We start from the raw sequence: 24,578 nt of genomic DNA on the forward strand, positions 1-24,578 counted from the left end.
TTATAAAGGGGGGTTTTTACCGTTTAATGACCGGTTTGTCGATTTTAAAACTTTAGTCGCAGTTAAAACCAAATGTAAAATAATAAATAAATACAAGACTTAATTTTAAGCGTAAAGTAAATAACGATAATGAAATTGCGAATAATAAAAGTGCGATAAAATAAACTTGCGATAATTAAAAAAACGATAATTAAAAGTGCAATTAAATAACAATAAATAAAAGTGCGATAATTAGAAGTGCAATTAAATATAAAATAAAGGAAATTAAATATGAAATAAAAGAATTATGCTTATTTAAACTTCCGTAATCATGATGTTTGACGTGTTGATTTTAGTTTTATGCCCATGGGTTAATTATCCTTTGTCCTGGATTATTTAATATGTCCGTCTGGTTTTTGTCCATAACAGTCCATCAGTCATAAATATAAAGTGCGAGTGTCCACGTCAAATTATTCTTATACCCGAAGTTAAATATTCCAACTAATTGGGGACTTAAACTGTAACAAGATTTTAATATTTTGTTTAATAATTACACCAGGATGTCGACTAAGTGTAACCCAAGGTTTTAATATTTTGTTATCAATTATACCAAGTGTCCTTGTACATAATTTCACCCCTGTTTTAATTATTCTAGTGGCTATTAATCCATTCCCGTGTCCGGTTAAATGAACGATTATTCGTACATATAAATACCCCGCCCATCGTGTCCGATTGAGTGTATATGATAATTTATAGGGACGCCCAATTGTAAATCTTTATATTAACATTAACAAACTATCATTTAGTTAAACAAATATAAAGCCCATTAATAGCTCATAGTCTAATTTCCACAAGTGTCGTTCTTTTGTCCAAACCCCAATTATGGTACAAAGCCCAATTACCTAATTTTAGTAATTAGCCCAACATCATGATTACTTCATTTTAAATAAGCATAATAATAACTTAGCTACGAGACATTAAATTAAAAAGGTTGAACATAACTTACAATGATTAAAAATAGCGTAGCGTTACACGGACAGAATTTCGACTTACACACTCAAACGATCTCTATCATAAATCTTATTATTATCATAATTTAAAATTAAAATTAAGATTATTGTTATATCTTATTAAGTTAACATTATGATAGAGATATAGAATATAGATATTGATAATTGATATTGATAATAGATAGATGGATCGATATATAGATAGAAATATGATAGAAAAAGGTATATATAGATTTAAGATTAGAAAAAGATATAGAAAAGGGATGCCTTAAAATGGATCGAATGATCTTGATTTTATAGGCGAATTATGAAATGAAATTTTCACTTATGACCCCTGAACTATACTCAATTAACAACTTTTTATTATTTAATATTATTCTTATTATGAATTATTTAAATATTATATTTTATTCTTGTGCATAGTTGACTCATAATTTTTACACCGTTGCGTCGAGCGTTGAAAGTTGGTTCATGTCTTGGTTCCGGATTTTCGAACGCCTTTTCGTACAATTTTATATCGTGTACTTTGCGTTTTGTAACTTGTACTCTTGTCATTTTTAGACGTTCTTCATCAATAATTTGAACCTTTTTGATTGTATCTTGTACTTTTGAGCTTTTTGGACCTTTGTGTCTTCAATTCGTCGTTTTCGCCTTTTGTCTTCGCACTTATTTAATATAAACGAATATTACTTGAAAATAGAACAATTGCAACTAAAATCTTGTCTTTCTTGGGGGATAATGCTATGAAATATATGTTCCTTTTTAGCCTTATCAATTTTACACATGTTATTTATTTATTTATAGAGTGGATATACCTAAACCTTGCTACAACACTATAAGCAGTGTACCTAATCGTACAGTAGTGTAGTTTTTAGTAAGTTCGGTTCGTTCCGCATGGAACTAGCCAAGTTTAATGCTATATTTTTAAAACTATATATATATATATATATATATATATATATATATATATATATATATATATATATATAAGTAGTATTATTATTATTATTATAAAATGGGGGGTTTTTACCGTTTAATGACCGGTTTGTCGATTTTATGTCTTTAGTCACAATTAAAATCTAATGTAAAATATTAAATATACAAATAACTTAATTTAAAGCGTAAAGTAAATGACGATAATTAAAATTGCGATAAATAAAAGTGCGATAAGATATAAAATAAAGGAATTATGCTTATTTAAACTTCCGTAATCATGATGTTCGACGTGTTGATTTTAGTTTATTACCATGGGTTAATTGTCCTTTGTCCTGGATTATTCAATATGTCCATACGGTTTTGTCCATAATAGTCCAGAAGTCATAAATATAAAGTGCGAGAGTCCTCGTCAAATTATCCTTATACCCGAAGTCAAATATTCCAACTAATTGGGGATTCGAACTGTAACAAGGTCTTAATAATTTGTTTAATGAATACACCAGGTTATCGACTGCGTGTAATCCAAGGTTTTACTACTTTGTTAACAATTACACCAATTACCCTTGAGTGTAATCCACCCCTGTTTTAATGAGTCCATTAACTATTAATCCATTCCCGTATCCGGTAAAATGAACGATAATTAGTATTTATAGATATCCCGCCCACCGTACCCGATTAAGCGTATGTGGTTATATATAGATACGTCAAATTGTAACCTTTATATTAAATTAACGAGGTATCGTTTAGTTAATATAAAGCCCACTAATAGCCCATAGTCTAATTTCCACAAGTGTCGTTCTTTTATCCAAACCCCAATTATAGTCCAAAGTCCAATTACCCCGTCTTTAATATTTAGCCCAACATCACGATTACTTCGATTTAAATAAGCATAATAATAACTTAGCTACGAGACATTAATTTAAAAAGGTTGAACATAACTTAAAATGAGTATTAATAGCGTAGCGTTACACGGACAGAGTTTCGACTTACAAACTTACAACATTCGTCACTATAACCTTATTATTATTAACTTAAAATTAAAATTATATTTAAAATATAAATACAAATATAAATATAAATTGAAAATAAGAAGTAGAAAAAGGATATGTTAAATTCGGCCAGAAACTGCGAAATTTATAGGACTTGAGCTGCTACAGTAAGCCATGCGATCGCATGGCTTTTGTGCTTCCTGGCCATGCGATCACATGGCCACCTTTTTCTGGTCACAAAGATTCCAAAAACGTGGGCTGCTGCGTAATAATATATTATATAATATAATATATATAATTTTATATAATTATATATATTATATTATATTCTTGTGCATCGTTGACTTGTAATTTTAGGTCCGTTGTGTCGCGCGTTGATAGTTGGTTCATGTCCCGGTTCCGGATTTTCGAACGTCCTTTCGTATGATTTAATATTTTGTAGTTTGTGTTCCGTGGCTCGTACTCTTGTAACTTTTAGACATTTCTTATCAATAAATTGAAACACTTGAATTGTATTTTGTACTTTTTAGCATTTTGGTCATTTGCGTCTTCAATTCGTCGAATCTGTCTTTTGTCTTCACCTTTTAATATTTAAACGAATATCACTTGTAAATAGAACAATTGCAACTAAAAGCTTGTCTTTCTTGAAGGATAATGCTATGAAATATATGTTTGTTTTTAGCATTATCAAATATTCCCACACTTGAGCGTTGCTTGTCCTCAAGCAATATAGAACTTGAATATAACTTTACTAGAATCACTTCTTTATTCTTCACACTTTGTACAACAGTGATTTTAATACGGCGGTATGAACAATGGTAGTAACGATGTGGTTTACAGTCCCACATGACTATAAAAATTTAGATCCTTTAAGAAATTGGATCTTTATGAAAACATTTGATCTTTTGAAAATTTCAATCTAGCTTTTACTCTAGATTAGTTTTCCGGAATAACCCTTCAGTGGTGTTTGCAAATTGTTTTTGTGGGTTTTGTGGGTTTCAGATTTGAAAATTTTAGCTCAAAACTTGAGGTTTTGTGTCACCCACTTGCTAACCTTGTTTTGGGAAAGAAACACGTCCAGTTTACTTGCTCCGTATATTACCTTTCGGTAAACTACCGTCCGGTTGTAAAGGAAAGCGTTGAACAAGCAACTGTTAAGGCAATGTCCCGTGACATGCTTTTGATTATGGTCTATAACGTGTCGGATGCAATTACTATCCTTTGTAGGAGCAATAGTAAAGATCACCCTATAGTTTTTCGGTCTGGCACAAGGTCCTGTCTTTGATCATGCAATGTAATTACCGTTCTTACGGTTGACACCCGATTTGGTTCAGGTGACCTAATGAATTCCGGTGAATTATTAGGATTTTACGTTCAATGGTAATGAGCGCATTAAAAATAGGGTTTTCAGAAAATAAATCGGTTTGTAATTTGATCAAAATATTTTCTCGTTCAAGCTCGAGTTTAGATATCATCAAATTCCATGAGTTTGTAATTCTCAATCTTTAAGGTCAATCTCAAAGATTGAGTAATATCAGTCTTAACAGCCGATTTTTGATCTTTAAGGAGATTATCCTTTCTGGGGATCTGATTCATTAGTCTTATAAGCTAATTTGCATGGTACCCCCCATTGTACGAGACATATCCTCTCATAGTTAGGATAAGTCTGACCACTTGGCGACCCCGTTTGATGCTGAGGTCCGTGAATTTCCAGCTGATTTTCGAGAAAACTTTTCAAGGTTTTTCGTAGACTCTACAACTAGTGTGGACGACAAATTCCTGACCTAAATCAAGAAGCGCGTGTCTTTTTCTCGAAAGACTTTACTTCCTTTTAAATTCTATTACAATAAACTGGGTAAAACTGATTAATATTGTTCAAAACAAAAGTACCTACAATAAGCTTGTACAAAATATGTGATATATGTTTTAAAGAACTTGGTATTTTCTTCCCACACTTGGCTTTTATTTTCCTTTCTTTTCCTTTTTATTTTCCTCTATTCCATTTTAAATGAATTCGAACATTTTGGGTTATTTCTCAATTTATGTCCTTTCCGAGGTAACAATAATTTCGGTGTTAACACCTAGTTTTATCGTTCATAAATATGTATAAACATGATTTTGAATTCATTTATTTGAAAATTTTGAAAATTTTTACTAGAATCGGGTAGTCAGTATATAAGACTAGGGCTGTTCTTTATTATCAGAGAGCACTAGATTCTAATACAACTACTGCGTTACTAGTATTTTTAGTGGTAACCAAGTGTTTAAATTTAAAATTTTAAAAAATCCGAAAGAATTTAACCCCTTCCCACACTTAAGATCTTGCAATGCCCTCATTTGCAAGAAATCATTACAATTTAAATTATTGAGGGTGATTAGCGTAGAAAAATGATTAAATTTTACCAAAGTTTCAAAACATATTGGCGTTTGTTTGTTGAATGAAAAATGGTGCACATCATTTGTTCATTCCTGCAATTGTTATTTCACATATATTTTGCATCTTGTCGTCAAAATTAGTTGCTTTTGCTGAACTTAATGCTAGTCTTTGAAAGTTCGCTGTTTTACCATGTTGTGTACAATTGACAATATACATACATACAAATAATAACATGCATGGTAATTTAAAATGGTACTTAACATCCCACTTCCAAATTATAAATACGAAATATTAGTAACAAAATAAAAAAAAATGTTAAAAATTACATAAAAGTATTACAATATTATATGTTTTAAACATAAGTAAATAAAAATAATAAAAGATAAAAATCACCAACGGGAACTATATTAATCTGGATAGGGGTTCCAGTTCATGTCGTCGGTCGGGTTCCACGGTTGGTTATAGGTGTGCTGATAGGCTTGGTTGGGGTCGTAGAGAGTAAATGGTGGTCGCATATCGGGTTGGTGTGGCGGATAGTAAGCAGATCGGGTCGGTATGTAGTTATTTGGTACCTGAGATGATAGCGGGCTCATGATCTGATGCTGATGATAGTGCCATCTATCATGCTGTCGTTGCCTGGAATGCTCGTACACATTCCCGGCTTGCCACTGCTCGTACTGACTATGTCTAGCCTCGTTTGTCATTTCTACCTCATCTATACGCTGGTAAACGTCAGTAACAGCCTCCCTAATGACATCCCTAATGTCATCCGCTTCCTCCATTTCCTCATCTGAACCTCTCTCTACCTGTGGATGAGAGCCCTGATATGGTACTGCCTGATTGCGTCTGCTCTTTAATACCTTTGAACCTTGATAGACCTGCAATCCTAAAGTCTCATCATGTTCCCTACACACCATCAGTGGAACCCCTTGATCCCTATCTACGCCTAAATACTCTCCAATGAGAGTAACAAAAATACCTCCTCCTATTATTCCCCCGTCCTGAATTCCTTCCACCATCTTAGACAAATAAAAACCAACACAGTAGGGGATATTAACAAAGCTTCTAGTGTTTCGAATACACTTAAGGTAAAATAAATTGTGTAGAGTCATTTTCTCCTTGTTGTTACCTCTTTGTGTAATCGAATTAGCTAAAAATCTATGTATAATACGAAGCTCTGCTTTGTTAATATCTAAATAGGAGTGTCTTCTTCCCCGCGTAAAAACATTATAATTTGACATACGCCTCCAGACGGCGTCAGCGTCAAAATTTCTATCTACCCTTTCACCATGATAAATCAAATTTGTACAATCAGGTAGTAGTAATTCGGCGGGAGTGTAAATCTGTAAAGCCCTGGCCATGTCCAGCATGGACATTCTGTACATCCTACGGCCAAGTAAAAATCTAAGAAAACTCTTATCGTCTAACCTATCTACATCCTTATTGAAAGCTATAGTACTCATTAGCTCAACACACCACTCTTTATATACAGGCCTACGAGTAGTAAATAAACGTTCCCAATCGGGAAAAGAAGAGCTGCCATACCTTTGGATTAGATGCTGTCTAACTGGGTTAGCTAGGTGGACCCTTTCCAAAGGCTCCCAATCGATTACCCTCGGTACTTCCACATTTTTCGTTACTAGTTTATATTTGTTACTTTGGTACGTTGGGTAATCTCTCTAACTTCTATCAATCCTTAAATTGGGATGCAACTGTTCTTTATGAATTGTTGGGTGTTCTACTATATGGTGAGTGGAAAATACTACGTAGGCAATAAAAAATTGTGGATCCGGCTCATAGTATGGCACATGTTGATCAGGTTGTTGTTGTTGTTCCTGTTGTTGCTCCGGTTCGTGATATTGCAGCTCTGGCTGTGGTTCCGAAGCAGGTTGCCTAGATGATGATGATGCACCATCAGTATCAGTATTTCTCTGCAAAACACATTAAACACAAAATTTGTGCATCCAAATATGAATTAGTGTTAGCAAAATAACAAATTAAAATAATTACAATAACATGTTTAATCCATATTAAATTTATACTCAGTTTCATATTTTTATCAATTCTACACTTTTTCAAATAAGCATATATGAAAATGTTTACAAAGTTCATAAGCATTCAACTCAAATAACATGTTAAAATAACCATTACTAGCAATTAAACAAGTTTCAAATGGCATTTACATCAATTTAATCAAGTTCATGAATTTTAGACTTAAAAAGTCCATTTTAATTCTCAAAAATCAGGTTTAGGATCAATGTTTGGATCATTTAGCTACCTAAACATGTTACACTACTTATTTTAGCAATAATTCATGAAAAAATCGGCCATAACCCGTTTATATCAAAAAGCCCCAAATTGCTCTAGAACACAAACCCTAGATTTCTAAAAATTTTGAAGTTTAAGGCTTCAAATCATGTTAAATAGCATCAATCTAGGTTATACATGCATAATATACTAACAATTTAACTCTAATTACACTAGAAATTAACAAAATCAAATTAGGTAAAAATTAGCTCAAGAACACTAAAATTCAAATTTAAAGAGTTTTAGGGGTGAAATCTTTACCTTCTTTGAAAAACTTCTGAACAATTTCATGATTAAAGCGGATTATTGCAAGAAATTTGGTGAAAAATGGCGAATGTTTGAGAGTATTTGGGATGGTTTTCGTATATGTGTGTGTGTTGAAGTGGGATACAGAGGCAGCGAGCTGCTCTTTTTGATCCTGGCCAGATTTTGGTCCCCATGCGACCGCATGGTTTTGAAGAGGAAACCCCATGCGATCGCATGGGGTCTGATTCTTTTTTTTTTTTTTATAAAAACCTTTAACTAATAAAACATATAATTAAATTATTTAAAATTTTGTTTCTTTTTGAATGTGGGCGTTTCGGATCTTAGTCCTAGTTCGTCTCTCGACAAAATTTTAAAATTTGTCATTTTAAGCGTTGTTTTAAAAGCTAAGGTTTTTGGATTTTTTTTAATGTTTTTGGCATACTTTAACTCAAATAAGATTAAAAATAATGATAACAAAATTTCTCGTCCCTCCCTTGGGTAAAGCAATTTCGGTTCAACGACCTAGTCTTCAACTTACGACAAATTTTAAATATCAAATTTTTAACTTAATGAAATAAAGTAAATTTTTGTTTTTAAATTCACACCAAACTTAACTTTAAAATGCATAAAATTAAAAATTCATATTAATATTATTAATATTTTTATACATTAATTTTACAAACTTATATTGAAAATATTAATTAAAAGCTTAAATATATTGATTTTAAAAAGATTTACAATAATAATTTAATAATTATATATTAATTTTAAAAACATGGTAAAAATAGAATTAAAAATCTTTTTGGTCTTTTATCCCACTTTAATCAATCAAATATTATCAAAAATATACGCCCCTCTTTTAGGTAAAGTATTTTCGGCTATTTTACCAAGTTTTACTCCTGACGAATTTCTGAAATATTTTTGTGTTGATTGATTAAAGATATTTATACCTTAAGAATAAACAGTAAATTTCGCAGTGATGTAATAAATTTTTGTATGATATCAATAATTTCGGTTTCGCATACCTAATTTTATTGAATATCAATTTAATACTTTATAGCGAACGATTCAGCGTTTATTATCAAAAGGTTAAAAGCGATAAATAAAAATAAAAACTGTACATACTTACCTGTGAGATAGAATTCTCAGAGACCTGCTTTAGCCGACTCATAGGAGAGTCGTGTGATTTGGTTTTCCATAGCTACATAAGCGTAACCTCTATTCTTCAATAACTTTTCTTCTAAACATATGAACGGTCCTTCTCTGCATAGAGTAACAAATTCGGTATTTGAATATGTTTGATTGTTCGAACATTTACCTTCGTGTGACCATTTTCCGCTTTTATGACATCTTTCAAGGTGTCGTGCTCTTCTTTTTGTTGTGGATTTTGATTTTCCTTTACCAAAATGTGTCTTATGATGATCTTTCCTGAGTTCTTTTCTCACTTCGTCCATTTTGCCTCTTATGAAGGATACCAGTTCACTCGAAAAGATGTTATTATTACGTTTAGTAATCATAGCGTGTAGTAGTAGACCATGGTTCAGATCAAAGGAATTCTTCATCTCATAAAACCTAAAAGAAATAAAAATTCAGAATGGAGGGAGAAGACTAGTTCTTTAGGGTCTACTAGGGAAAGACCATTCGGATTCCATTCTCAAGAACTACAAGAAAACAGAAAATCTAACTCTAACAGAAATATATATTATCCTTAAAAAGACTTGATTCTCCCCACACTTAGTTAGTTGTGGTGTCGAAATTATGATTAACTTCATTTTCAATTGGACTATCAACAACTTGTATATCTCCGACTTTTGCTTTAAGCCAGTTGTTGATTTCCTCTGTAACTTTCACAAATTCAACTAACATTGCCTTTTCTTTAAGCAACAAATTGGATACTAATCGGTTACATAACTTAAAGTTCCCCTTAATCCTAGCATCTTGAATCCGTTTATAAAGTTTCTTAGTTGAACTGTTAAAAACGGGTTCATCTAATTTCGTATCAACAACGGGGTTCTTTGTTATCAGGTCATCATTGGTTGTTGCTTCATCTTCCCCACACTTAGGCGTTTTTATTGGTTCAACAGTTTTGGTTGGTGGAGATCTAAACTTTCGGTTTACAAAGATGACCGATTTGTCACCATCCCTTAGTGTCATTCTACCTTCTCTTACATCAATGAACGCCTCGGTGGTTGCTAAAAATGGGCGACCTAAAATTAGAGGAATATCAAGGTCTTCCCACTTTAACAAGTAAATTGTTTGCTATTCCAACCGGGTGTTTAATGGTTTGATCAAATAATTGAATACCTATTCTGGTTGGTCTTAATTTACCCATACCTAATCTTTTGTATAAGAAAAGAGGCATAACATTTGCACTTGCTCCTAAATCTGCGAGTCCATTATACATAGCACCATCATTAAGCAAGCAAGAAATGATAAATTCACCTGGGTCTCCTACTTTAGTAAGTAGAATTGGTTTATTAACCTTTTCCAAGTGATCTTTTCTTGGTTCTTTCACTTCTACTTGAACTTCTTGTTCACATTTTTCTTCGTTTCTTGGAATGGGAGGTTTGTATAGGAATTCTTCTTCATCACTCCAATTTGAAGCTTCCCCTTCTTTCAATTTAGATTTTTCATATGTTGTTGATAACATATTTATGTTTTCATTCTGAGAGTTTTCTTGGGTGGTGAAATTATAATTGACTTCATTATCAACTTCCATCGGACCATGTATGTAATGTTTAACTCTGTGACCATTAACTTTAAATTCAATCCCATTTAAATTTATTAACTCTATTGTTCCATATGGGAAAACTCTTTTGACTATGAATGGTCCAGACCATCTTGATTTCAATTTTCCAGGAAATAGCTTGAATCGTGAATTGAAAAGAAGAACTCTGTCTCATTCTTTAAATTCTTTTGAACTTCTGATTCTTTTATCATGCCACTTCTTCGTTCTTTCCTTATAGATTAACGAATTTTCATATGAATCATGTCTTAATTCTTCTAATTCGTTTAATTGACTTAACCGTAGACGTCCGGGTTCATGTAAATCAAGATTACATGTCTTCAAAGCCCAAAATGCTTTGTGCTCAATTTCTACTAGAAGGTGACATGCTTTTCCGTAAACGAGTTTAAAAGGTGTGGTACCAATTGGAATTTTGTAGGCTGTTCTAAAAGCCCAGAGTGCATCCTCCAATTTCATGGACCATTCCTTCGGATTTGATCCTACGGTTTTCTCTAGAATACGTTTTAATGCTCGGTTGGTATTTTCAACTTGTCCACTTGTTTATGGATGATAAGCGGTTGAGATTTTATGAGTTACTCCATATCTTTTGAGAACTTTCTCAAGTTGATTATTACAAAAATGAGTACCCCGATCACTTATTAAAGCTTTCGGTGTTCCGAACCTAGCAAAAAGACGTTTTAAGAAGTTGACTACAACTCGTGCATCGTTAGTTGGCAGAGCTTGTGCTTTCGCCTATTTAGATACATAATCAATGGCAACGAGAATGTAGAGATTATTATGAGATTTTGGAAATGGACCCATAAAGTCAATACCCCAAACGTCAAATACTTCACATACTTGAATGACATTTTGTGGCATTTCATCACGTTGACTTATTTTTCCAGCCCTTTGACAAGCATCATAGGATTTACAAAGAAGGTGCGCGTCTTTGAAAATTGTAGGCCAATAGAATCCAGTGTCATAGACTTTTCTTACTGTGAGTTGAGGCCCATAATGCCCTCCTGTTGGTCCTGTGTGACAGTGGTTTAAGATTTGACTAGCTTCATCCCCGAATACACATCGGCGTATTATTTCATCGGGACAACTTTTAAACAAATGTGGATCTTCCCAGAAATAGTATTTTATATCACTAAAGAATTTCTTTCGTTTTTGGTACGACAACCCTTTTTCAAGGAATCCACATACTAAGTAGTTTGCATAGTCTGCAAACCATGGAATTTCATTATAATCAATTTTCAAAAGATATTCATCAGGAAAGTTATCTTGTATAGCCGATTCATTTAGAACTTCTAATTCAGGATTTTCAAGACGAGAAAGATGATCAGCGGCGAGATTCTCTGCTCCCTTTTTGTCTCGGATTTCAATATCGAACTCTTGTAAGAGTAAGATCCAATGGATTAATCGTGGTTTAACATCTTGTTTTGAAAATAGGTATCTAAGAGCAGAATGGTCGGTATAGACCACCGTTTTAGCTAGAACGAGATATGAATGAAATTTGTCAAAAGCAAAGACAATAGCAAGGAGTTCTTTTTTAGTAGTTGTGTAATTCGTTTGTGCTCCTTGTAACGTCTTACTTGCGTAATAAATAGGTTGAAATTGTTTTTCAATCCTTTGTCCTAAAACGGCTCCCATTGCAAAATCACTTGCATCGCACATGAGTTCAAACGGTAGATTTCAATTTGGAGTTATCATGATCGGTGCATTAGTGAGTTTTTCTTTAAGAATATTAAAAGATTTGATGCATTCATCTGAAAAGATGAGTGGAGCATCCTTTTCTAGGAGTTTATTCATAGGAGTGGCAATTTTAGAAAAAATCTTTATGAAACGTCGGTAAAAACCGGCATGCCCTAGAAAACTCCTAACTTCTCTAACATTGGTGGGATGTGGAAGTTTAGAAATTTCATCTACTTTAGCTCTATCTACTTCAATTCCTTCTTTTGAAATTTTATGACCAAGAACGATGCCTTCTCTAACCATGAAATGGCATTTCTCCCAATTAAGAACTAGATTTGATTGCTCGCATCTAATAAGCATTCGTTCAAGATTAACTAGACATGTTTCAAAAGCATCACCGAAGACTGAAAAGTCATCCATGAAAACTTCCATGCATTCTTCTATCATGTCATGAAAAATCGCCATCATGCACCTTTGAAAGGTTGCAGGGGCGTTGCAAAGTCCAAATGGCATGCGTTTGTAAGCAAAAGTACCATAAGGGCACGTGAACGTGGTTTTCGCTTGGTCCTCGGGTGCTATTGAAAATTGAAAATATCTGGAAAAACCATCAAGAAAACAATAGTAACTGTTCTGGGCCAACCTTTCCAACATTTGATCAATGAAAGGTAGGGAAAAGTGATCTTTTCTGGTGGCGTCATTTAATTTTCTATAATCAATACAAACACGCCATCCTGTTACAGTCCTAGTAGGAATAAGCTCATTTTTTTCATTTGTGATGACAGTCATGCCACCCTTCTTAGGTACGCATTAAACTGGGCTTACCCATAGACTATCAGAGATTGGATAAATTAAACCTGCATCAAGCAGTTTAATAATTTCTTTCTTAACAACATCTTGCATATTAGGATTTAGTCTTCGTTGGCGTTGCACATACGTTTTATGACCTTCTTCCATAAGGATTTTATGTGTGCAATACGAAGGACTTATGCCTTTAATGTCATGAATCTTCCATGCATTAGCTGGTTTATGAGCTTTTAGCACAGAAATGAGTTGAGATTTTTCATTTTCCGTAAGAGAAGATGATATTATTACAGGTAATTCAGATTCACCATGTAAATAAGCGTATTCCAAATGGGTTGGAAGTGACTTTAACTCTAATGTCGGTGGTTCTTCTATCGATGATTTGTATCGATATCTGTCTTCCTCTTTTAGCATTTGAAGTTCTTCTGTTGTTGGTTCGTATTCATTAGCCATAAGTGCGGCTAACATTTCAGCTTCATCAATTGGTTCAGTTCCTTCTCCTACAGGACATTCTCCTGTTCCTTGTAATTCTAGAAATTCTTCTAACAATTCTGCATGTGAATCTATAGTTTGAATATAATAACATGTATCATCTGCAGATTGTGGTTGTTGCATGGCTCTATCAACAGAAAAGGTAACAATCTCATCCTCTATACTTAGGGTCAGTTTCTTACCGAACACATCTATTATTGCTTTAGCCGTGTTTAAGAATGGTCTTCCTAATATGAGAGGAACTCGAGAATCTTCTTCCATGTCCAGAATAACAAAATCTACTGGAAATACTAAAGTACCAACTTTAACTAGCATGTTTTCCATTATCCCTCTAGGATATTTTACTGATCGATCTGCTAGTTGTATACTTATTTGTGTTGGTTTCAATTCTCCAAGGTCTAGTTTAGTGTATAGTGAATACGGCATTAAATTTATACTAGCACCTAAATCTGCCAATGCTTCTATTGAACTAAGACTACCCAGAAAACATGGAATTGTGAAACTTCCTGGATCAGATAATTTTTATGGTATCTTATTCAACAGCACTGCAGAACAATTAGCATTCATAGTAACAGCCGAGAGTTCTTCCATTTTCTTTCTATTTGTGATTAGATCTTTCAGGAATTTGGCATATCTTGGCATTCCTGAAATTACATCAATGAAGGGAAGATTTACATTTATTTGTTTAAACATATCCAAGAATTTGGATTGCTCGGCTTCAAGTCTTTCTTTTCTCATTTTACTTGGGTAAGGAAGCGGTGGTTGGTATGGCTTAACATAAGGTTTAGCCTTAACTGTGTTATCTTCATTAACCTTTTCAACTACCAGTTCTGTTTCCTTATCTTGCTCAGATTTTGGTTCTTGTGAAGTAGGAATAGAGTCATCAGAAATTACAGGTATTTCAGGTGGTTTAAGTGTAATACCACTTCTTGTGGTAATGACTTTAGCTGTTTCATTTCGGGGGTTAGCATTTGTATCGCTAGGTAGACTTCCTGGTTTTCTTTCACCTATCAAACTTGCTAGGTTGCTTACTTCTTGTTCCAGATTTTGAATAGAAGCTTGTTGATTTCTAAATGCTTGAGCATTTTGTTCATTGGTTTGTTTCTGAGATGTGAAAAATTGAGTTTGAGATTCAACTTGCTTCAACATCATATCTTCTAAATTTGGCTTTTTATCATCGGTTTGTGGTGGTTTATTTGAAAAAATAGGTCTTTGCTGATTGTAAGTATTATTAGATACTTGTTGATTGCTAGGACTTTGTTGGTTGTTGTATGGAACATTTCAGTTATAATTCTGATTTTGATTGTAGTTTGGTCTTGGCGGTTGATAATTATTCTGATAATTATTTCCAGGCCTTTGGTTCATGTATGAAACATTCTCTCTTTGTTCCATTGTTTGTTCAATACTGAGACAATCTTTTGTCAAATGTGGTCCTCTACACTGCTCACAACTAATTCGTATTGCATTAATATCCTTAGTCATCTTTTCCATTCGTCTCTCGAAAGCATCTATCTTTGCAGAAATGGAATCAAAGTCATGGCTAGAATCGGCTCTAGTCGCTTTAGATGATCTAACGATATCTTTTTCTTGATGCCACTCATGTGAGTGGGAAGCAGTGTTATCAATAATTTTGTAAGCTTCAGTTGCGGTTTTCTTCATAATGGAACCATCAGCTGCTATATCGATGTCTTTTCGTGTACTAATGTCGCATCCTTGATAGAATATTTGTACTATTTGATATGTGTCTAAACCATGTTGTGGACATCCTCTCAATAACTTTCCAAATCTTGTCCACGCCTCATACAGAGTTTCATTTGGCTTTTGTGTGAACGTAACAATTTCTCCTTGAAGTCTCACGGTTTTAGATGCTGGAAAGAATAGTTTAAGAAAATTTTCAACTAAGACATCCCATGTATCAATCGCCCCTTCAGGTAACGATTCTAACAAATCTTTGGTTTCTCCCTTTAAAGTCCTGGGAAATAACATGAGATAGATCTGTTCATCCTCTACTTCTCTGATTTTGAATAGAGTACAGATCCTATTAAAGGTACGAAGATATTCATTTGGATCTTCCTTCGGTGCACCACTAAATTGGCATTGATTAGTTACTGATAATGCTAAAAACGAACATATATTTCATAGCATTATTCCTCAAGAAAGACAAGCTTTTAGTTGCAATTGTTCTATTTACAAGTGATATTCGTTTAAATATTAAAAGGTGAAGACAAAAGACAGATTCGACGAATTGAAGACGCAAACAACCAAAAAGCTCAAAAGTACAAAATACAATCAAAGAGGTTCCAATTATTGATAAGAAACGTCTCGAAATTACAAGAGTACAAGATTCAAAACGCAAAGTACAAGATATTAAATTGTACGCAAGGACGTTCGAAAATCCAGAACCGGGACCAGAGTCAACTCTCAACGCTCGACGCAACGGACTAAAAATTACAAGTCAACTATGCACATAAATATAATATAATATTTAAATAATTCTTATAATTATTTATATATTATATAATTAATAAAAATCCGTCGGCAAGAAAGACTCCAAAGTTGGTGAGCTGTATTTACAAACTCCGCGACTCGTGGAGTTTGAAGGCAAAAGTTGTCGCGAGTCGCGGAGTACCCCTGAACTCAATTCCCTATAAAGTCAACCGAATTCTGATCATTTTCAATCCATAATCTATCTCTCTCTCAATATATACGTAAATATATATATATAATTTATATTTTAATTTTAATTTTAATTTTAAATCCTAATAATAAGGGTATGTTAGCGAATGTTGTAAGGGTGTAAGTCGAAATTCTGTCCGTGTAACGCTACGCTATTTTTAATCATTGTAAGTTATGTTCAACCTTTTTAATTTAATGTCTCGTAGCTAAGTTATTATTATGCTTATTTAATCCGAATTAATCATGATATTGGGCTAATTACTAAAATTGGGTAATTGGGCTTTGTACCATAATTGGGGTTTGGACAAAAGAACGACACTTGTGGAAATTATACTATGAGCTATTAATGGGCTTTATATTTGTTTAACTAAATGATAGTTTGTTAATGTTAATATAAAGATTTACAATTGGGCGTCCCTATAAATTACCATATACACTCGATCGGGCACGATGGGCTGGGTATTTATATGTACGAATAATCGTTCATTTAACCGGACACGAGAATGGATTAATAGCCACTAGAATAATTAAAACAGGGGTGAAATTATGTACAAGGACACTTGGTATAATTGATAACAAAATATTAAAACCTTGGGTTACACTCAGTCGACATCCTGGTGTAATTATTAAACAAAGTATTAAAATCTTGTTACAGTTTAAGTCCCCAATTAGTTGGAATATTTAACTTCGGGTATAAGGATAATTTGAGGAGGACACTCACACTTTATATTTATGACTGATGGACTGTTATGGATAAAAAACCAGACGGACATATTAAATAATCCAGGACAAAGGACAATTAACCCATGGGAATAAACTAAAAATCAACACGTCAAACATCATGATTACGGAAGTTTAAATAAGCATAATTCTTTTATTTCATATTTAATTTCCTTTATTTTATATTTAATTGCACTTCTAATTATCGCATTTTTATTGTTATTGTATTTAATTGCACTTTTAATTATCGTACTTTTTAATTATCGCAAGTTTATTTTATCGCACTTTTATTATTCGCAATTTCATTATCGTTATTTACTTTACGCTTTAATTTAAGTCTTGTATTTATTTTTATTATTTTACATTTGGTTTTAACTGCGACTGAAGTTTTAAAATCGACAAACCGGTCATTAAACGGTAAAAACCCCCTTTATAATAATAATATTACTTATATATATATTTGTATTTTTATAAAAGTAAACTAATATAGCGTTAAGCTTTGTTTAAAGATTTTCCCTGTGGAATGAACCGGACTTACTAAAAACTACACTACTGTACGATTAGGTACACTGCCTATAAGTGTTGTAGCAAGGTTTAAGTATATCCATTCTCTAAATAAATAAATATCTTGTGTAAAATTGTATCGTATTTAATAAATTAATAGCTATTTTATATACACTCCGCTACCACATCAAGAATTTTTGGCGCCGCTGCCAGGGAACAATCTAACTTAAAAGCCGGAAGCGCAACGCTAATATAAAAAAAAAAAAGATTTTTAGTTTACTTTTATTAAAATTCGTTTTTATAAAAATACGTTTTAAATATTCGAAAATATAAAAAGAAAAACAAAAATATAAGTATTTTTAAGATTTTATTAAATATTTAAGTTTTATAAAGTTTCTTTATTTTTATATAAGTTTTATTTAAGTATTTTGTTTTTATTTAAAACATAAAAAAAAAACAAAAATATATATATATATATATATATATATATATATATATATATATATATATATATATATATATATATATAAATCTAGTTTTAAGATTTTTATTTATAAAATTATAAAGTAGTTCTATTTTTATTCTAGTTTTTAAAATATAAGTTTTTATTATATAAATATTTTTATTTAAACAGAAAATAAAAAAATAAAAAACGCGTCGAATTTTAAAAAGTATCTGAGTTGAATTTTGGAACCCCGCGACTCGCGGAGTTTACAGCTTTTAATACCGCAACTCGCGGAGACAATCTGACACGCCACACAGGAACCCTAATCAGCATTAATTACGGAGTAATTCTTAATTATTATTATTATTAACCCTAATTACTTATTATTATTATAATTAGTTTTATTTTAAGTTTCTTTTTATTTAATTTGTTTTATTTAGTTAAATTAGTTTAAATAAAATATAAAATTAATAGTTTTATAAAATAATTAATATAAAAATAATATTTTTATAAAATTTGTAACTTTTTACAACTTTTTATATATTTTTATATTTTGTCCCTTTTTAATTGTTTTAGCATAATATTTGTATTTTTTAGCTCATATTTAGTTTTAAACTTAGTTTGCCATAGTTATTTTTATTTCTAGATTTTTAGGCCTTGCCGTAAAATCCCTTAAGTACTTTTTCTTTAGACCAAGATTTAGGTGCTTTAGAATTTTGCGACGCCTTTTTAAGTTTTAGTTTCTTTTTAAGTTATTTTCATTTGGGATATAGTTTTACTTGTAAGCTTTAATATTTTTAGACGACTTTTACCTATGTATCAATTATCATTCCAATTAGTAATCTCAATTTGTGATTATAATTTTAAGTTAGTTGTAGTAATAAGGTTAGGTTAGTCAAGTGTTTTTAAGTTTTATAAGTTTCTTTTATTTTTCCGTCACCTTTTATTTTTCAACCATTTTTCTTTTTCGACCTTTTTCGACGAACTCTTTTTCTTTCTTATTTCTCGCTATTCTAGTTTTAGGACATAGATTTTTATTCTACTTCTTATCTAAATTTCTTAAAATTACGAAAATTTATTTTAAGTGGTTAAATTGATAGACATCAAAATTTTCTGGTTCGTAGTAATAGTTGGATTTGTACGTGGACCGGGTTATTGGAGCCAAACAGTCCTCAATTATATTGAGACCAAACGAATCCTGCCCCTCTGCTGCATCTTTTGGCTATTCGAAACGTGGGCAAAATTAGAAAAGTCTATTGATTGGATAACTTATTATAATTTTTCTTTCCTTTTAAAAACTAATAGGATATTCAGTGAATGCACCGAGCAAGACGTTCACCACCTTTTGTACGTTCACCACCTGTAACTAGATCAAGACATTTAGCAAATATTACTGCCGTTGATTTTTCTTTAGAATCGTCATCTAGTCGACCAAGTACTCCAGTTCAAATTTCCGATAATCCATTTTTTGAACCCGACCTCACAATTGAGAATCCGGAGAATATTCAGGGACGATTCATAGATCCTGAACCACTAAACTTTCCTCCGGAACCACCAATCATTCAAACAGAGATTGTTGAGGAACGAACCATTAAATCAGAATCCTCTAGTGATTCCGATTCAACAAATTCAATTATGGAGAATCTGGAACCTTTAAGTATGGAAGACCGAATGAGAGCTAAACGCACTGGCCAAGGTCACACAATTACTCATCCAGACATTAATGCGCCAGATTATGAAATCAAAGGACAAATTCTACACATGGTGACTAATCAATGCCAATTTAGTGGTGCGCCGAAGGAAGATCCAAATGAACATCTACGTACCTTTAATAGGATCTGCACACTATTTAAAATCCGAGAAGTGGAGGATGAACAGATATATCTCATGTTATTTCCCTGGACTTTAAAGGGAGAAGCCAAAGATTGGTTGGAATCGTTACCTGAAGGGGCGATCGATACATGGGATGTTTTAGTTGAAAAATTTCTTAAACAATTCTTTCCTGCATCTAAAGCCGTAAGACTTCAAGGAGAAATTGTTACGTTCACACAGAAGCCGAATGAAACTCTATATGAGGCGTGGACTCGATTTGGAAAGTTATTAAGAGGATGTCCGCAACATGGTTTAGACACTTGTCAAATAGTACAAATATTCTACCAAGGATGCGACATCACTACAAGGAAAGACATAGATATAGCAGCTGGTGGTTCTATTATGAAGAAAACCGAAACTGATGCTTACAAAATTATTGATAACACTGCTTCCCACTCACATGAGTGGCACCAAGAAAAAGATATCGTTAGATCATCTAAAGCAGCTAGAGCCGATTCTAGCCATGACTTAGATTCCATTTTCGCAAAGATAGATGCTGTCGAGAGACGAATGGAAAAGATGACTAAAGATATTCACTGAATACGAATTAGTTGTGAGCAGTGTGGAGGACCACATTTGACAAAAGATTGTCTCAGTATTGAATTAACAATGGAACAAAGAGAGAATATTTCATACATAAACCAAAGGCCTGGAAATAATTATCAGAATAATTATCAACCGCCAAGACCTATTTACAATCAAAACCAGAATTATAACCGAAATATTCCATACAACAACCAACAAGGTCCTAGCAATCAACAAGTATCCAACAATACTTACAATCAGCAAAGACCAAATTTTCAAAACAAACCACCACAACAAAACGATGATAAAAAGCCAAATTTAGAAGATATGATGACGAAGCTAGTTGAAACTCAAACGCAGTTTTTCACATCTCAAAAACAAACTAATGAACAAAATGCTCAAGCATTTAGAAATCAACAAGCTTCTATTCAAAACTTGGAACAAGAAGTAAGTAACCTAGCAAGGTTAATAGGTGAAAGAAAACCGGGAAGTCTACCTAGTGATACAAATGCTAACCCCCGGAATGAAACAGCTAAAGCCATTACCACAAGAAGTGGTACAACACTTAAACCACCTGAAATACCTGTAACTTCTGATGAAGCTATTCCTACTCCACAAGAACCACAACCTGATCAAGATAAGGAAAAAGAACCGGTAGTTGAGAAGGTTAATGAAGATAACACAGTTAAGGCTAAACCTTATGTTAAACCATACCAACCACCACTTCCTTACCCGAGTAAAATGAAGAAAGAGAAACTTGAAGCCGAGCAATCCAAATTCTTGGATATGTTTAAACAGATAAATGTAAATCTTCCTTTCATTGATGTGATTTCAGGAATGCCTAGATATGCTAAATTCTTGAAAGACCTAATCTCGAATAGAAAGAAAATGGAAGAACTCTCGGCTGTTACCATGAATGCTAATTGTTCAGCAGTGCTGTTGAATAAGATACCAGAAAAACTATCTGATCCAGGAAGTTTCACAATTCCATGTTTTCTGGGTAGTCTTAGTTCAATAGAAGCATTAGCAGATTTAGGTGCTAGTATAAATTTAATGCCGTATTCACTATACGCTAAACTAGACCTTGGAGAATTGAAACCAACAAGAATAAACATACAACTAGCCGATAGATCAATAAAATATCCTAGAGGGATAATGGAAAACATGCTAGTTAAAGTTGGTACTTTAGTATTTCCAGTAGATTTTTTTGTTTTGGACATGGAAGAAGATTCTCAAGTTCCTCTCATATTAGGAAGACCATTCTTAAACACGGCTAAAGCAATGATAGACGTGTTCGGTAAGAAATTGACCCTAAGTATAGAGGATGAGAGTGTTACCTTTTCAGTTGATAGAGCAATGCAACAACCACAATCTGCAGATGATACATGTTATTATATTCAAACTATAGATGCACATGCAGAATTATTAGAAGAATTTCCAGAACTACCAGGAACAGGAGAATGTTCTTTAGGAGAAGGTAATGAACCAATTGATGAAGCTGAAATGTTAGCTACACTTATAGCTAATGGATATGAACCAACAACAGAAGAAATCCAAATGCTAAAAGAAGAAGACAGATATCGATATAAATCGTCGATAGAAGAACCTCCGAAATTAGAGTTAAAGCCACTTCCAAACCATTTGGAATACGCTTATTTACATGGTGAATCTGAATTACCTGTAATAATATCGTCTTCTCTTACTGAAAATGAGAAATCACAACTCATTTATGTGTTGAAAGCTCATAAACCAGCCATTGCATGGAAGATTCATGATATTAAAGGAATAAGTCCTTCGTATTGCACCCATAAAATCCTTATGGAAGAAGGTCATAAAACGTATGTGCAACGCCAACGAAGACTAAATCCTAATATGCAAGATGTAGTTAAGAAAGAGATTATTAAACTGCTAGATGCAGGTCTAATTTATCCAATTTCTGATAGTCCATGGGTAAGCCCAGTTCAATGCGTGCCTAAGAAGGGTGGCATGACTGTCAATACAAATGAGAAAAATGAGCTTATTCCTATTAGGACTGTAACAGGATGGCGTGTATGTATTGATTATAGAAAATTAAATGACGCCACCAGAAAAGATCACTTTCCCTTACCTTTCATTGATCAAATGTTGGAAAGATTAGCCAGAAATAGTTACTATTGTTTTCTAGATGGATTTTCCGGATATTTTCTAATTCCAATAGCACCCGAGGACCAAGAGAAAACCACATTCACATGCCCTTATGGTACTTTTGCTTACAAACGCATGCCATTTGGACTTTGCAACGCCCCTGCAACCTTTCAAAGGAGTATGATGGCGATTTTTCATGACATGATAGAAGAATGCATGGAAGTTTTCATGGATGACTTTTCAGTCTTCGGTGATACATTTGAAACATGTCTAGCTAATCTTGAACGAATGCTTATTAGATGCGAAAAATCAAATCTAGTTCTTAATTGGGAGAAATGCCATTTTATGGTTAAAGAAGGCATCGTTCTTGGTCATAAAATTTCAAAAGAAGGAATTGAAGTGGATAGAGCTAAAGTAGATGTAATTGCTAAACTTCCACATCCCACCAATGTTAGAGGAAAAAGGAGTTTTCTAGGGCATTCCAGTTTTTACCGACGTTTCATAAAAGATTTTTCTAAAATTGCCACTCCTATGAATAAACTCCTAGAAAAGGATGCTCCATTCATCTTTTCAGATGAGTGTATCAAATCTTTTAATATTCTTAAAGAGAAACTCACTAAAGCGCCGATCATGATAACCCCAAATTGGAATCTACCATTTGAACTAATGTGCGATGCAAGTGATTTTGCAATGGGAGCTGTTTTAGGACAAAGGATTGAAAAACGATTTCAACCTATATATTATGCTAGTAAGACGTTACAAGGAGCACAAACGAACTATACAACTACTGAAAAAGAACTCCTTGCTATTGTCTTTGCTTTTGACAAATTTCGATCATATCTCGTTCTAGAAAAAACGGTAGTCTATACCGACCATTCTGCTCTTAGATACCTATTTTCGAAACAAGATGCTAAACCAAGATTAATCCGTTAGATCTTACTCTTACAAGAGTTTGATATTGAAATCCGAGATAAAAGAGGAGCAGAAAATCTCGCCGCTGATCATCTTTCTCGTCTTGAAAATCCTGAGTTAGAAGTCCTAAATGAATCGGCCATACAAGACAACTTTCCTGATGAATATCTATTGAAGATAGATTATAATGAAATACCATGGTTTGCAGACTATGCAAACTACTTAGTATGTGGATTCCTTGAAAAAGGATTATCGTACCAAAAACGAAAGAAATTCTTCAGTGATATAAAACACTATTTCTGGGAAGATCCACATCTGTTTAAAAGTTGTCCCGATGGAATAATATGCCGATGTGTATTCGGAGATGAAGCCAGTAAAATATTAAACCATTGTCACACAGGACCAACAGGAGGGCATTATGGGCCTCAACTAACAGCAAGAAAATTCTATGATGCTGGATTCTATTGGCCAACAATTTACAAAGACTCACACCTTCTTTGCAAATCCTGTGATGCTTGTCAAAGGGCCGAAAAAATAAGTCAACGTGATGAAATGCCACAAAATGTCATCCAAGTATGTGAAGTATTTGACATTTGGGGTATTGACTTTATGGGTCCATTTCCAAAATCTCATAATAATCTATATATACTCGTAGCCATTGATTATGTATCTAAATGGGCGGAAGCACAAGCTCTCCCAACTAACGATGCACGAGTTGTAGTCAACTTTTTAAAACGTCTTTTTGCAAGGTTTGGAACACCGAAAGCTTTAATAAGTGATCGGGGTACTCATTTTTGTAATAATCAACTTGAGAAAGTTCTTAAAAGATATGGAGTAACTCATAAAATCTCCACCGCATATCATCCACAAACAAGTGGACAAGTTGAAAATACCAACCGAGCTTTAAAATGTATTCTAGAGAAAACCGTAGGATCAAATCCGAAGAAATGGTCCATTAAATTGGAGGATGCACTCTGGGCTTTTAGAACAGCCTACAAAACTCCAATTGGAACCACACCTTTTAGACTTGTTTATGGAAAAGCATGTCATCTTCCAGTAGAAATTGAACACAAATCATTTTGGGCTTTGAAGACATGTAATCTTGATTTACATGAAGCCGGACGTCTACGGTTAAGTCAACTAAACGAATTAGAAGAATTAAGACATGAAGCATACGAAAATTCGTTAACTATAAAGAAAGAACGAAGAAATGGCATGATAAAAGAATCAGAAGTTCAAAAGA

Source organism: Rutidosis leptorrhynchoides, chromosome 2 (genome assembly GCF_046630445.1).
Source record: "Rutidosis leptorrhynchoides isolate AG116_Rl617_1_P2 chromosome 2, CSIRO_AGI_Rlap_v1, whole genome shotgun sequence".
NCBI classification, from domain to species: domain Eukaryota; kingdom Viridiplantae; phylum Streptophyta; class Magnoliopsida; order Asterales; family Asteraceae; genus Rutidosis; species Rutidosis leptorrhynchoides.